Source organism: Mus caroli, chromosome X, assembly GCF_900094665.2.
Source record: "Mus caroli chromosome X, CAROLI_EIJ_v1.1, whole genome shotgun sequence".
Taxonomy (NCBI): domain Eukaryota; kingdom Metazoa; phylum Chordata; class Mammalia; order Rodentia; family Muridae; genus Mus; species Mus caroli.
In genome coordinates this window covers 152,132,161-152,138,849 of record NC_034589.1, presented here as the reverse complement: position 1 = coordinate 152,138,849, position 6,689 = coordinate 152,132,161, and the positions used below count along the sequence as shown (strand labels likewise).

The 6,689-nt window shown below is 40.5% G+C and overlaps 1 pseudogene; it reads left to right on the top strand.

Moving 5' to 3' along the window:
- The first annotated feature begins 225 nt into the window (after nucleotides 1-225).
- Nucleotides 226-605, top strand: LOC110286444 (annotated as a pseudogene).
- Nucleotides 606-6,689: the final 6,084 nt, after the last annotated feature.

Sequence of the window (6,689 nt, the reverse complement as noted above, 5' to 3'; positions counted from 1 at the left end):
GCATTCAGGCTAAAGAGTAATACTGCTTTCTTTCATTTATAAGCAAGTGGCATAGACTCTTGGGATACAGGAGGGAAGAACGTGCCCTTGTGGAGCTTTTTTTCAAGATGATAACAAACAAAAGATGCAGTATAGAAACCATATACCATGTTGAAAAATGATACTGCCTGTACCTTTGGATTGCATGCCCCAGAGCTTCAGTAGCCACATGGGATACATGAGCCAATGGCGTAGAGCAAATTAAGAGGGTGGAAGTCCAGGAAAGTATTTCATACAGCCAGCCAAAAAAGCTTCAAGGCAAAAAAATAAAAACAAAACAAAACAAAGCAAAATAAAAACCAAGACCAAACCTGTTAGCACTAATCTTGTGAAGATAAACACTGTGAACAATGAAAAAGAGAAAAGAGTGAACAGAGCTTTTGAAAATATCTAGATGGAACTTGCATATTTCTTCAAAGGCCATTCTCTTGAGCTTCTGCAGAGAGCTGATTCCTCAACAGCACCATAAAAACGAAGGAGCTAATGTCATCCAAGCTACAAGATTAATGACTCCATTGGGATACAGTGATGGTGTGTCAAATTTCCCCAAAAGATCAATAAATTAAATGTTTTATACAACTCTTCTCTTTTAAAAATGTGGTACTAGCCATTGAAATATTAAAAAGTGTGGAACGTGATAAGGGACACTGAGTGTGGGAGAAAAAGGAGAGCCACTGGAGAATTTTGAGCTGAGAACACAACAAGATCTTGCTTTGGCTGCAAAAAGTCCATCCTGGTTGCTAGGTAGTATGGGGAAGGGATAACTTTAGGCAAGGAGACATACTGAAGAGGGGCGCTATTACAGTTTTCCAAGCAAGGGGCAAGGTGCTTGGATCATGGCAACACTAATGGAGTAGTAAGCACCTGAACATTTTCAAAGTAAAGTTCTCAAAGTTTCTTCATGAATAGGGTGAACTTGAGAAAGTATCAAGTTGTTTCCCTCAGTAACTGAAAGGTAATTATTGATATTCTCTGAGATGGGGAAGGCTGTTGGTAGAGCCAATGTTTCAGGGAGAAGACTTTAAGATGGTGAGTTTGAGATGGCCATCACATACATCTGTTGAGTACATGATTAGATTGTAAAACCAAGAAGCTGAAGAGGAATGCATGTGGGGATATAGCTGGGGATAGTTATGTATGTAGAATTTGAAGTTGAGTTAGAGTGATGTTGTGGAGAGAGACAGGAAAAGAGATATGGGACTGAGCCTTGGAACATTCAAGAAAAGAGAAGCAAGCAAAGACTGAGAAGAGAAACCAGGTAGATGGGAACACCAAGACCAAATTAGGGTCTTGGATACCAAATTAGGAACAAGTATATCTACAATAAACAAATAAGGTTCAGTGAAATGACTTGCCAAATAAAGGCACTTGAGGTGTAACTTTGATCACCTGATTTCCATCTCTTATTCCATGATGGAAGGTGAGAACTTACTCTACATTGCCCACTGACCTGCATGGTATTTATTTGTGTCTCCCTCCCTCATGATAAGTAGAAAATTAAAAGAAAACAATGCAATTATTTGAATTAAATGATTCACATTTAAATGGGTATTTTAATTAATAAAAATCAAATTAAAAGTTCTTCTGATTCAATAATTCTGTTTTTAATAATTTCAAGGTGCATAATCTTTAAACACAAGGGTATACAACATAACATAACCTCAAAGGAGAAAATTTAAAAGCACGTGGAATGTAGTACTTCTTAACTTTTAAAATTATGTTTATCTAATGTGTGTGCATGTGTGCACACATGCCAAAATGTGCATGTGGAGGTCAGAGAACAACTTTCAGGAATGGGTTCTCTCCTTCCGACTTGGACTGGCTGAGCTATCTCACTGGCCTCAATGCAGTACTTTCACTTTATAAATGAGCCTTTCAAATCCATTATTTCAAAGATGACTGATGAAATGGATCATCATTGCTGGAGAAATTAAGTACAAAATAAAATAGGTTTTAAAACTAAATGTTATCATAATTATATGGACAAAGAAATATGTGCAGGTCATATTTCTCCAGGCTTTCCTCAGCTTATACAAAGAGAGTGCTGGCACACGCCTTTAAACCCAGCATCCAGAGGCAGAGGCAAGCATATCTCTCTGAGTTCAAGGCCAGCCTCATCTGCTTAGAAAGTTCTTGGATAGCAAGGAATACAAAGTAATACCCTGTTTTAAAATATGAAACAAACAAATTAAAGAGGTGGTAGTAAGAGCAGATCTTTGTTCCCTTCTTGCTCTTGTGTTGCTCTGGGCTTGAAGACACAAGGAATTGGGTTATTTTCAGAGTTCTAGAGAGTTTTGTTTTTTATAGACCCTTGCTTTCAGTTACTGGCTGAACAGGAGATTCATTCTAATGATATAGTCCAGACTTTTAACCCAGAATTCTGCTTTCTGCCTCTTACTGTCTGCTTATCCTATATAGCTTAAATTTCTGATCTCGCTGTCTTCATTTCCACATCTAAAACCAGGGATAAAATCATTCTAGCTATCTAGTGCTGTGAAGGCATCTTTCAGTTCCTTAAAATAGGAAAATTAATAAAGATATCTTGTCTTTGATCTACTGTGGCATTAGCTGAGGTAACTGAAGACTTGAATTATCAAAGGCTATCTCATTCATTACTCTGGTGTTTGATACTGGCCATTAACCATGGCATCAGATAGGGTAGAGTCATTGGTACTTCGTGTGGCTTATGCTTCCTCACAGCACAGTGGCTGTGCTCCCAGGGCGAGAAAGCAAAAGCCAGGATCAATTAGATGTGGTGGTTCTTGACTGCCATCCTAACTAACACTTGGGAGGTTGAGACAAAGAGGAGCACCATGAGTTAGATGCCAATTTGGATGTCATAGTGGATTCCAGCAGAGCTAGAAAGTAAGATCATATTTCAAAAAACTGAGGGGGGAGAGAAGGAGGGATAGAGGAAGGAAGGGAGGGAGTGAGGGAGGGAGGAAGCAGAAAGGGATTTTAAAAGACTTTCTAGTTCAGTTCCTGTAAATTGTGATTGCTTTGGTCTGCACATGGTTCAGGCATATTAGTGGTGTTTTTGTAAGCTCTTCAGGTTATTCTGTGTGTCCAATACTAAGAAGTAGCACTCTTATGGATTGGGTTTTGCAGCTGATTTCCACCATTCCACCATTCCACCATTCATCATCTGATGGGTTCCAGAGGGTCTGGTCATGTCATGCAATGTCTAAATGTTTGCCAAAGAAATGAGATGGGGTAAATGTCCATACAGTAGAACGGATTCATTTCTTCATGGCTCTGGAACTACTTTTGGCTATGCTGAGTTGACTATAGTTGGGTCTAGACCTAAAGGTATTCCAGCATGACGGAAAGGCTGAGTTTTAGAACCAGAATGAGATTCCTAGGTATATAGTCATTGAGGTGGTGATGAGATCAATTCAGTTGTCACATGAAGTTCCCAAGTCATTCTTGCAAGTCTTCATCTCCTCATCTGAAAAAGCTTTGTTTTATTATTTGATCAGCAGCTAAAAGGAGCAGATAAGATAAAGATGAATTGTAGCCAAAGCTCCCAGGAGACCCATGAGGAATCAGCACCTTGTTACTTTTTAGCCTGACACAAGATGTCACCATAGCTCCTGTGCTTTTAGCAATAACAGCTACTGTGTCAATTAGTGGCGAGAGTCCTTGATTTCACGAGTTTCCTTCACTCACCGTCCCCATCCCCAGGAAGAAGAGTGGGTGCACTCTAGCCACGAGGTTCATTAAGCTGTAGACCATTCGGCCCATTCAAGTGCACATAGTCACTGTAAATGCTTTTTAAATTCTCATTCCCCCATACCAGCTACGGATAAAAATTAATATCTTTTTGTACATTTCACAGGGAAACTTCTGTGCAGGTGACTGTTAAGTCATAGTAGCTGACACGTCTATAGGATAACAGGAAAACTGAACATCATACTTTCTGCTTTGCTTTGTTTTCATCACTGCTGCATTGAAATGATGTCTTGTTGCCGTGCTTACCTTGGTCCCAGAATGGAACTGGGTGTGCACGTTTGCCCAGTGGTACCAATACCTGAAAAACTATAGTGGGTGAAAGAGCAACAGAGCATTGAAACATCCCTGGAGGCATTGCCATGGTGAAGAAATCTGTGTTTATAGATTTTCTTTCACAAATAGTACCATGTGTGTTTGGAAAGAAGACTCAGAATAGTTGCTTGGAGGTAGAGATGATATAGACTCAAAGTATGGATGAGTGAAGGGTAGGTGCATTCCTGGGACTGTTGAATAAGGCTAGAAGTACAGAGCATCTTTATGCCCCACCCTTTCCCCACACCAACTCTCAATACCCATATCTTGAACATTACCTAAAGGATATCTGTTTATGGGAGTGACATATTCTTACATGGCTGTAGGTTTTCACACCAAAATATCAGTATCAATTTACTCAGGCTTGTGAAATCATCCAGTGATTCATTTCTTTCTTTCTTTTGTTCCTCAATTTTTCTATAATTATTATATGCCTGGGGGGATCTGATTATCAAAACAATATGATTCTAGAGATCTATAGTGAAGAGAGGTGTGTGTGTGTGTGTGTGTGTGTGTGTGTGAATTAGTGAGGAAGATGTTCGTTATAGTTTGGATGTGAAGTATCCTTTACAAAGGACACTTAGTTAGGGATGCTGATAGGGAGGGTTGGATCTTGAGAACTGTAACTTCACCATCAGATATATCCTTTGATGAATTCATAGATGAACTATTGAGAGGTGGTGCCCAGTTGAAAGAATTAGGTCACTGGGCGCTGGATGTGCTGTTAGGAGGTGGGGCCGCTAGAGTACCCGGTTTACCAGTCCATGACTTTGAAGGGTAAAGCTTCCCTATGAGCCCTCCCTGAGTTCTCTATTTATTTGCCATCAGGAAGTGAACAGCTCTGCTTTACTTCCCTTTCTACTCCACCCTCTCTGTCACGCTATTTCGCCTCAGCAGAAGCCAGCTACCCATGAACTGAAACCTCTGAAATTGGAGCCAAAACAAACCCTTCCCTCCTCCATCAAGGCAACGTCTCCTGTATTTTGTCACAGCAATGAAAAGTACCTCAGTACTTGATTATCTTCTACCTTCTAGTCAGTGGAGAACAAGGTGTGGCTATAGTTCTGGGAGGAAGTGTATGACATGGTCAAATTGGGGTACTCCATGGGAATTTTAACAATAAGTCATTGAAAAGGTGGAGATAATTGTAAGAAAATGAACAGGAGAATGAATACCAACGAGTAGACCAATAGAGTTATTCATTCCCTTACGTATGGAGAGCAAGATTTTTGGATCATCCAGTAAGAGTCATTAGCTCCACTGAAGGGATGCAGACAGCTGCTTTATGTATTACCTGATAATAGAGGGAGCCAGGACATTATTACCCTGACTTCAATATTCTCTTTCTTTCCAATATCTATTGCATGCCAGATCAATTAAGATTTTTTATTTGGTTCCATGTGCTCAAGTTCCTAGGATGCTGAAAAGTCAGGAGAGGACTAACAGTAATATTGGGGAAGGGGAAGGGGGAGGGGGAAAGGAAGGGGAGGGGAAGGATAGGATATATAGAGTGATCTTTGTTTAATTTTTTCAAAATTTCAGACAGGTATATAATGCATTATTTTCTCTGTTTACCCCCGACTTTTCTGTCTTGTCCATCTCCAACCCTTATTGGTCCCCTTCTCCAATAGTTCTTCCTCCCACTTTTATGTCTCTTTTACTTGTTGTTGACCCACTAAGCTTAGGATTGCTTAGAGCAGTGGTTCTCAACCTTCTTAATGCCTCAGCCCCTTTAATACAGTTCCTCATGTTGTGGTGACACCCCCCCCACTATAAAACTAGTTTCCTTGCTACTTCATAACTGTAGTTTTGCTACTGTGAGGAATGGTAATGTAATTAATTTTGGAGCTAGAAGATTGCCAAAGTGGCCGTGTCCCACAGATTGAGAGTCACCGGCTTAAAGGAGCATAGGTGACACATTATTTGCAGGAGCACGGGCAACTTACCACTGAAGAGCATCTGTCCTTTCCTAAGCAACCATTAACTGCCAAGTGCTCCCTAGGTCTTGTGACCCCCCCCTTTAAACACTACATTTTATTTAACATTTTTTCTTTTGAGGCAGTGTCTTACTATATAACTTTGCCTGTTAAGCTCAGAGGTAAAACAGAGCCCCTGTCTCTATTCTTATCTTCCTTCCTTTATCTGTAACTGCAGATAACAATGGAATTCTGATAGGTTTAGTTTGAAGATTAAATGATATAATATATGTAATGTGTTTGACATATATCTGGGTTCTTGAAGTGAATCTTGTGAACAAGGTTCCAGCAGAGCTTTGTTTAGTGAAATCTATGTGAGATTGTCAAGGGATAGGTCTCAGTGTCACACAGGGGATAGGTCTCAGTGTCACACAGGGCCTGGATGCTTCACTGCCACACTCCTTATTTTAGAGCCCAGAGGTGTTGTGTCAGGGATCATTTTCTTTCTTTTTTGGTTTTTCAAGACAGGGTTTCTCTGTGTAGCCCTGGCTGTCCTGGAACTCACTTTGTAGACCAGGCTGGCCTCGAACCCAGAAATCCACCTGCCTCTGCCTCCCAAGTGCTGGGATTAAAGGCGTGCACCACAACTGCCGGATCATTTCCTTCCTTCCTTCCTTCCTTCCTTCCTTC